Source organism: Dama dama, chromosome 1 (assembly GCF_033118175.1).
Source record: "Dama dama isolate Ldn47 chromosome 1, ASM3311817v1, whole genome shotgun sequence".
Classification (NCBI taxonomy): domain Eukaryota; kingdom Metazoa; phylum Chordata; class Mammalia; order Artiodactyla; family Cervidae; genus Dama; species Dama dama.
Window position 1 is genome coordinate 8,140,621 of NC_083681.1, and position 9,171 is coordinate 8,149,791.

General features: G+C 39.5%; 1 long non-coding RNA gene across 1 annotated transcript; it reads left to right on the plus strand.

The window, feature by feature from the left end:
• The first annotated feature begins 3,315 nt into the window (after positions 1-3,315).
• On the plus strand, positions 3,316-8,743 carry LOC133057152 (uncharacterized). Its single transcript, XR_009692979.1, has 4 exons — positions 3,316-3,458; positions 3,763-3,967; positions 7,889-7,983; positions 8,353-8,743. It is a non-coding gene; the product is annotated as an uncharacterized LOC133057152 (long non-coding RNA).
• Positions 8,744-9,171: the final 428 nt, after the last annotated feature.

The following is a 9,171-nucleotide window of genomic DNA, read 5'->3' on the forward strand; positions in this document are numbered from 1 at the left end:
ATACTTTGCTCTAAGTGCAAACTAAAAATGTATTTTAAATACATTTCCCATTATTGGGTGTATTCAATTATATATAGTATATATATAAGTTAACTTGGTCTGGGTCGGTATGTATGAATATATTGATATAAATATTGATTATGTTAATAATATATAAAATGAAAACTTGGCTGGGTCAGTATCTATATATCTATATGTATAGCTAGATAAAGATCTCTATATCAGTATATAGACATAGATACAGACATAGATATAGATACTGACTCATTTAAAATTTATACATGTATTTATAATTTATTATATGTATTCCATTTCTTGCAAATGTGACCTGAGTCAATATATATCTTTATATATAAGTATGGAGACTTGTCTTGAGTAAGTATATGTATTTAGATATTTTTATCTATTTGTGTAAAAAAACAAACAATAAAAATATAGAGAGAATGAGAGAGGAAAAGAGAGTGAGAGAGAGTGAAACCAATTCAGGACACGTTTACAAGAAATATTAATAAAACACATACCTAGATGAACACTTGGCCTAGGTCAGTGGGTCAGTATATACAGATATATGTGTCAATATCTCTAATTCTATATTTATCTATGTCAAGTTTCCATATCTATAGGAATATCTATATACTACCATATCTATTAATATACCAACTCAGGCCACACGGGAAGTGATGTATATACATATACACATATATGTGGGAATTTGGCCTGGGTCGGTATACATATCTATATCTATAGATCTGTATGCAAATTTCTCTATATAGATATAGATGTCACATTTATAAGAAATGGAACACAAATACTTGTTCTTTGGTGCTCTGAGCGAGTCCATAAATATGCATCACATCTTAAGGGAGTCACTATAGAGTGACTCCCCCATCCACTGCCCACATGATAGATGAGCTACAGTGAAATGATGGACTAAATGCTTGGATTTTGCCATATCCAGTCATTCTAATGACCACCTCTGACTTTGTGTTCATTATAATAATGTTAAGCTCTTTAAAAGCATTCGGGAGTTTGGCTTTTACATGTACAAAATATAAAGACACTTTAACATGAATGATTTAAATAGTAAAGAATTTTGGAAAATATTGGCTTAAATTAAGACATGGAAGCAACCTAGATGCCCATCAGCAGACGAATGGATAAGGAAGCTATGGTACATATACACCATGGAATATTACTCAGCCATTAAAAAGAATTCTTTTGAATCAGTTCTAATGAGATGGATGAAACTGGAGCCCATTATACAGAGTGAAGTAAGCCAGAAAGATAAAGACCAATACAGTATACTAACGCATATATATGGAATTTAGAAAGATGGTAACGATAACCCTATATGCAAAACAGAAAAAGAGACACAGATGTACAAAACAGACTTTTGGACTCTGTGGGAGAAGGTGAGGATGGGATGTTTTGAGAGAACAGCATCAAAACACGTATACTATCAAGGGTGAAACAGATCACCAGGCCAGGTTGGATGCATGAGACAAGTGCTCAGGGCTGGTGCACTGGGAAGACCCAGAGGGATGAGATGGGGCGGGAGCTGGGAGGGGGGATCAGAATGGGGAATACATGTAAATCCATGGCTAATTCATGTCAATGTATGACAAAAACCACTACAATATTGTAAAGTAATTAGCCTCCAACTAATAAAAATAAATGGAAAAAAATTATTTATCTTGAAAATCAGGATTTATATAGATGAAGTTTTTGTAAGGTGGTAATGTGTATTTGTGCAGGGATAATCTGTCTCCATGAATTAAGATAAATTACTATTCTGGGGTAACTAAATGAACAAATACTGAGTGTTTCACCAAGACCCAGCTGAGTTAAGAGCTGAGCTGCCTTCCAATCAGATGTAAAGTGTGTGTACATTACCTGCCCACATCTGCAAGACCACGTCTGCGACCCACACTCCCCATGCAGCTGGAGAAGTAAGCCGGTCACACTAGGGATAAGTGCTCCACTCACGTGCACCTCACTTTGCATAAAGCCCTCCGTCGATTTCTTAGGAAGTGAGCATCTGGGGGAATCCCTGGCTACTGTCTTCTAGCATGCATGCTCTGTTGTGTCTGACTCTTTGTGACCCCATGGACTACAGCCCACCAGGATCCTCTGTCATGTAATTTTCCAGGCAAGAATACTGGAGTGGGTTGTTATTTCCTACCCCAGGGGATCTTCCCAACCCAGGGATGGAACCCACATCTCTTGCATTTGCAGGCGGATTCTTTACGACTGAGCCTAATCTGTCTTCCAGAATCCCAAACAAGTTGCTTTCATAGCCAATTTTTAAACTGACAGGCAGTAAATTCTGACTCTTTAAGGGAGATCAGATGCTTCCCAAGTTACCCCAAGGACATCCACAGTTCCTTTGGCTTCCCTGGAAGGGTGAGGTAAATCAATGCTGCCATCCAAGAGGAGGAAATTGGAAAGATGTACTTCTTTGTTGACAATGAGTATTGGAGGTAAAGACAGACCCTTGGAGATCTTAGCACATCAGATCCCTCCTTAGTGGAGGGAAAGTTGTCTTTTAAAATTACTCTCAAATTGGGATAAAGCTGTATCCTCTTCTGTGAATGGACGCAGCCAAGCTGAGTGTCATTTTGTCCCCCGGCTGTTGTCATCATGCCACACCTGTCCTTGGAAGGCAAGGGACTTTCAGGATTGAGTTCCAGAGAATTTTTAAAGGGTTGGAGCCTGAGAAAAAATTTGAATCAGATTTTTTTTAGAACCGATGCCTCTTTAGGTACGGTCTAGGCTGTCTCAGTCTCCTATAATCCTGTTAAACCAGGACACTTTCCAGTTAAAATTCCCTATTATTTTATACCAATGATGAACCCACCCACAGTTGCTTTAACCAGCCATTGGATTTCAGTACAGTGGACATAAAGTTAGCACCTACCTCTCAGATTTGTTGTGAAGATGAAATGAATTAAGTGTTCAAAGCACTTAGAACAGGGATTGGCATCTGGAAAGTTCTTTGTGAAGGCTATTAATCACACACTCTGATATTTTTAATCTATTTTTCACAAGTTCATGGATGCAGATTATCCCAAAGAGATAACTCAAGATAATTCATATCTCTGGCATTGGCAAAAAAGTTCATACTGTTTTCTCCATTTTTTTACTGTAGAAATAACATATGTGCTATTACTTAGATATGAAAGTAAATTACATTCATGAAAACTTGTATTTTTTTAAGAGTTCATGTGGAAAATCATTATTCATCTAATGTGATCATTATCTTTCATTTTATTTCCAAGATTTTTCTACTTCCTTCATGGAAAAGAGAAGTACAAACCTGATCCTAAAACTAAGCAAGTTTTGGTCTTCCTGAAAACTAACAGCTGGTTCAACTGCAGAAATAACTGACTGATATCTCAGTTGATTGATTGATTCTCACAAAGGAGATGGAAAAACTATTTCTACGTCATCCAAGGAAGGTGTGTTTTCTGAGAAACGAGGTATTTCAGTATTGTATTTGAATCTCTAGGTAATAACGAGGCACAGACATATAAACACGACCTTGTTTAACCTCAGTCTGGACATATTCCATGTTGTCTAGATTGTACTGGTTTGTGAACTTATACAACTTAGTTTTAATTGAGTGCTGAGCATGTCAAGGTCATAGTTCATCTTTAGGTTTTCATAGAGAAAAGCTCTTTACCAATATTCTATGATAGTTCAGTAATTACATTTCTCATAGTAACTACATTCTCAAATATTATATCTCTGTGGTCACTTCAGTCATGTCCAGCTCCTTGCAACCCCATGGACTGTAGCCCACCAGGCTCCTCTTCCATGGGATTCTCCAGGCAAGAATACTGAAGTGGGTTACCGTACCCTCCTCCAAGGGATCTTTCTGACACAGGGATTGAACCTGCATCTCCTGCATCTCCTATGTTACAGGAGGATTCTTTACTGCTAAGCTACCAGGAAGCCCAAGAACCAGGTAGGTGCTCAATGAAACATTTTACTAAATGTATGCAGAATTGATGCTGGATGCCAGCAAACCTGGGAAGTCAATAACAAAGTGTGAGGTCAGTTTGACCAACCAAGAAAGGATCCCTTTCTCTGTCCTTCCTGCCAAGATACTAGAAAATTACAGACATGGCAGCAACCCCAGAAATGCTTAGAAGCTGAGAGAAAATTTCTGAGTGGTCCCTCATGGGAGGATCCACTGATGAGAATGAGAAACAAGAGCCGCTGGGGGCAGCCTTCATCACCAAGCACCACATTCCGAGCTGCTTCAAATCCATCCCAGTCCCTAGAGTGGCAAAGAGAATGAGCCAGGACCCAGGTCTAACTCATCTGAAGAGGCTGGGGAAACTACAGTTCATGGAAACATGAAATCACAGGAGAAATATGTACTTGGAATGCATATGTATGACAAAAAGGACTTTCATCTAGAATATGTAAAAGGGCCCTACCAACTGTTAATAAAATGACAAATAATCCACTTAAAAACATACAGAGGTCTTAAATTAGATTTTTTTTGCAAAAAAACACATATAAATGATCAATAAACACATGAAAAATGTACTTATCATCAGTTATCAAGAAAAAAAAATTCTCATAAGGTGCTATATAAGTGAAAGTCGTTCAGTCATGCCTGACTCTCTGTGACCCCATGGACTGTAGCCTGCCAGGCTCCTCTGTCCATGGGATTTTTCAGGGCAGAATACTGGAGTGGAAAGCCATTCCCTTCTCCAGAGGATATTCCTAACCCAGGTCTGTCACATTGCAGATGGATTCTTTACTGTCTGAGCCACCAAGGAGGCCAAGAACACTGGAGTGGGTAGCCAGCTGTAACCTGTTCTCTAGGCTGTAGCTCCTCGGTCCATGGGATTCTCCAAGGCAAGAATACTGGAGTGGGTTGCCATGCCGTCCTCCAGGATAAAGCCACTAAAACAACTAATATTAGTAAGACTGACAACACCAAATGTTGATGAAAAGCCAAAATATCTACAACTCTCTTACAACATAGAAATTGCTCACAAAGTTAATTTACTGAACCTATGATCTCTGGCACATATTTTCCCAAGCTCAATGAGCACATAATATGCAAAAAACTCTTTCAAGTAGGTCCATGGCATTTTTATTCATGATAGCCCAAGTCTGAGTCATACAATAGAATATTATATAAAAATGTAAATGAATGACCCACTGCTACTACTGGCACACCTCGTTTTACTGCACTTTGCAGATCCTGTGTTTTTTTTTTTTTTTTACAAATAGAACATTTGTTACAATCCTGAATCAAATAAGTCTATTTTCCAACAGAATTTGCTTACTTTGTACTGCTATGTAACATTTTGGTAACTCTCAAAATATTTCAGACTTTCAAGGTATTATTATATGTGTTATGGTGATCTGTGATCTTTGATGTTACTATTGTAATTGTTTGGGGGCACCATGACCCATACCTGTATAAGATGGCAAACTTCATTGATAAATGTTGTACGTGTTCTGACTGCTCCAATAACCAGCTGTTTCCCACCTCCCCCTCTACTCAAGCCTCTCCATTTCCTGAGAACAACAATATTGAAACTAGACCAGTTAATAATCCTACAATGTTCAATCCTAAGTGTTCAACTTGCATGGCCCTCACTTCAAATAAAAAGCTAGAAATGATTCAGCTTAGCGAGGAAAGCACATCAAAAGCTGACTTAGATCAAAAGGTAGGCTTTTTGTACCAAACAGCCAAGCTGTGAATGCAAAAGAAAAGCTCTTGAAGGAAAATAAAAGTGCTACTCCATGAACACACAAATGACAAGAAAGCAAAGCAGCTTTATTCTACTATCACCATATAGCACGTGGGGAAAATTCGGTCACTTTCCTGTTAATTCTGAGAGTAACAGAAGGATGCCTACTATCACTGATATTTATTCAACATAGTCCTAGAACTCTGTCCAAAAATTAAGACAAGAAAAACAGTGATGGATATAAAGATTAAAACGGAGGAGTCCAAATTACCATTATTTTCAGATAATTAGATCATTTGCATAGAAAAACCCAAAAGAACCAAAACTCTTTAGACAGAAATTTCAACATTTTCAAATATAACATAAACATATCAAAATTATTTATATTCCTATATACTCACAATAAAAAAGTAGGTAAAATATAGAAAGTAAAATACTAATGGTTACAGTAAAATCTACAATCTATATAAATAATCTAGAAAAAACAGACCTTAACCTTTTAAATAAAATTTTAAGAGTTGTTAGAGATACACTAGAAGCCCAAACACCATATTCATGAATGAATGACTTGATACCCTAAAGATAATCCTTTTCCAAAATTAACTTATAAATGTAATGAAACTTCGGTTAAATCCAAACAGTATTATTTGGAAAACAAAAACTGATTTTGAAGCTTTTGTGAAGGAATAAATACAAACAAAGAGCTATGAATTTTAACAAAGCATAGAGTTGTACCATTAAGACAGCTCACAAAACCATTATAAAACTAACATAGCAGCAGAGATAGGAGCTTATGGAGCCAAATATGAGTCAAGAAACATATTCTTGATGTGATAGAGGAGGCATCACAATTTAGAAGGAAAACAAAGAGTAGTAAATAATGGTTGGAGAAATCTGGTATACTATATGGAAAAGATAAAGGTGGATTCTCTCTCCCATTCAGTGTTCAAGATTAATGCTCTTTACCATGTATTGGCTTGGCCAAAAAGTTCCTTCTGGTTTTTGTAAGATTTACAAAAAACCCAAACACTTTTTGGGCAACTAATATTTCCAGCTCTCCACCTGCTGGCCACAAGGAAGGATGATATTGATATTTCCTAGTCTACTTGCCGGAGAAGGCAATGGCACCCCACTCCAGTACTCTTGCCTGGAAAATCCCATGGATGGAGGAGCCTGGTAGGCTGCAGTCCATGGGGTCACTAAGAGTCAGACACGACCGAGCAACTTCACTTTCACTTTTCACCTTCATGCATTGGAGAAGGAAATGGCAACCCGCTCCAGTGTTCTTGCCTGGAGAATCCCAGGGACGGGGGAGCCTGGTGGGCTGCCGTCTATGGGGTCGCACAGTCGGACATGACTGAAGCGACTTAGCAGCAGCAGCAGCAGCAGTCTACTTGCAGTAGGTGGAGCCACATCACTAGCTCAGACAATGAACTGTGAGTGGTGGTGACATGTGGCTCTTCTGGGCTGGAACATTTAATTGCCTGCACAAAACCCTTCGGGTCTCTTTTTCCATCCAACGTAGGAAATGATGGAACTCAAAACTATGGCTCCTCTGGAAATCTGGGAAACGGGATTACTGCCACAAGCAGAGTCCCTCTGTCCAACCATGATGGTTGCATAGCATGAGCAAGAAGTAAACCTTTGTTGCTTTAAGAGACATTAAAGGATTCCAGGCTTACAATCACAGAATAATTTAACCTATCCTCGTTGGTATAAACCATGTATAAAATCAAACTTTGAATGGATTTAGGAATCTCAGTTTTCTTGCAGGTTCTTCTGAACCCCGTTCCTGTTGATGGTAAGTAGTCATCAAGTATTCAACTGTTACTTAGCAGACTTAAAAATTTTCCTTTTACTAGCAAATTGTGCAAACTGTCCAAAGCAAATTGTGACATGTGTGACAACCAGTGTGTCCATAGATGACCCTATCCGTGGCCTTCTAAAGTTGCTCCCCACAACATCACATTAAAATGTTTCTCTGTTAATGGAGGACAACACTCTGTGGTCAGGGAGTCTGTGGAGTTTCCCATTCTCTATGCTCACCTTCAGAAATTACACTTTTCTGAGCCTTGGTGAGTCTCCAATTCTCAGTCTGCCAATCAACCCGCCTTGTCCAAACCTTCACTAAAGGAGATAACGGCCACCTGTGTTCACGTTTGTTTCAGACTATTGACCTGATAGCTCAGCCGGTAAAGAATCCACCCGCTACGTAGGAGACCCCTGGTTCAATCGCTGGGTCAGAAGATCCCCTGGAGAAGGGGTAGGTCACACACTCCAGTATTCTTGGGCTTCCCTTGTGGCTTGGCTGGTAAAGAATCCACCTGCAATGCGGGGACCTGGGTTCGATCCCTGGATTGGGAAGATGCCCTGGAGAAGGGAAAGGCTACCCACTCCGGTATTCTGGCCTGGAGAATTGCATGGACAGTTTAGTCCATGGGATCACAAAGAGTTGGACAGGACTGAGCGGCTTTCACTTTCACTTTTCACTGACATGATCAAGCAGCTCAGTGCCCAGATGGACTCTGCATGCCCTCTAGTGGTTTCATACGCACATGACCACCGCTGGCTTGGCTAAGGAGGACAGGTCTGTCTTCCATGACTTTATTAGACCTTGTTTGCTACTCTACAGGGCTTCCTTGATGGCTCAGGCTGTAAAGAATCCACCTGCAACGAGAGACACCCAGGTTCAATCCCTGGGTTTGGTAAGATCGCCTGGGTAAGAGAGCGGCTACCCACTCCAGTGTTCTCGTCTGGAGAAGTCCATGGACAGAGGAACCTGATGGGCTACAGTCCCATGGGGTCCCAAAGAGGCACAGGACTGAGTGATTCACACACACACTACACCACATAGCCTTGAAGCATTCTATACTTTACCCTCGGGACACACTATAGTCCTGGAAACTTCTTCTGTATCTAATAATGACAATTCATCTTTAGCATTAAGACAGAAAAATATCTGGATGGAGACATATCAAAATGTTAACAGTGGTCACCTCCTGAGGAGGGAAGTTGAACGAGTGAGGGGCTTGGGCAATTCACATTTGCATTTCATACTTCTGAGTGTGTTTTATGTTGTTTGTTTGCTTGTTTAAACAAGTGAGCACATATTCCTGTATTACTTTTAAGTAAATGACTTTTAAAATAAGTCTTTGGAATAGCCCTTTATGGTTTATAGTCTGCTTTTGGTCTGTTACCTCCTTAGAACCATGGCTATCCTGCGAAGTACTTTCCTATTTAGTTGTCAGAGAACTCTTATTGTGCGCCATGTGCAGGCACTTGCCACACAAATCTATGTTTAATCTTCACAATGTTCCTACCATGTAGGTGTTATTGCCACCATTTTACATAGGAGGAAATCAAGGCTTAGGGATGTGAAACGAGTTGTTCAAGGTTCACAGCTATAAGTGTCCAGAGACATGAAATAGAAGCACAGAGATAAAGCAACCTG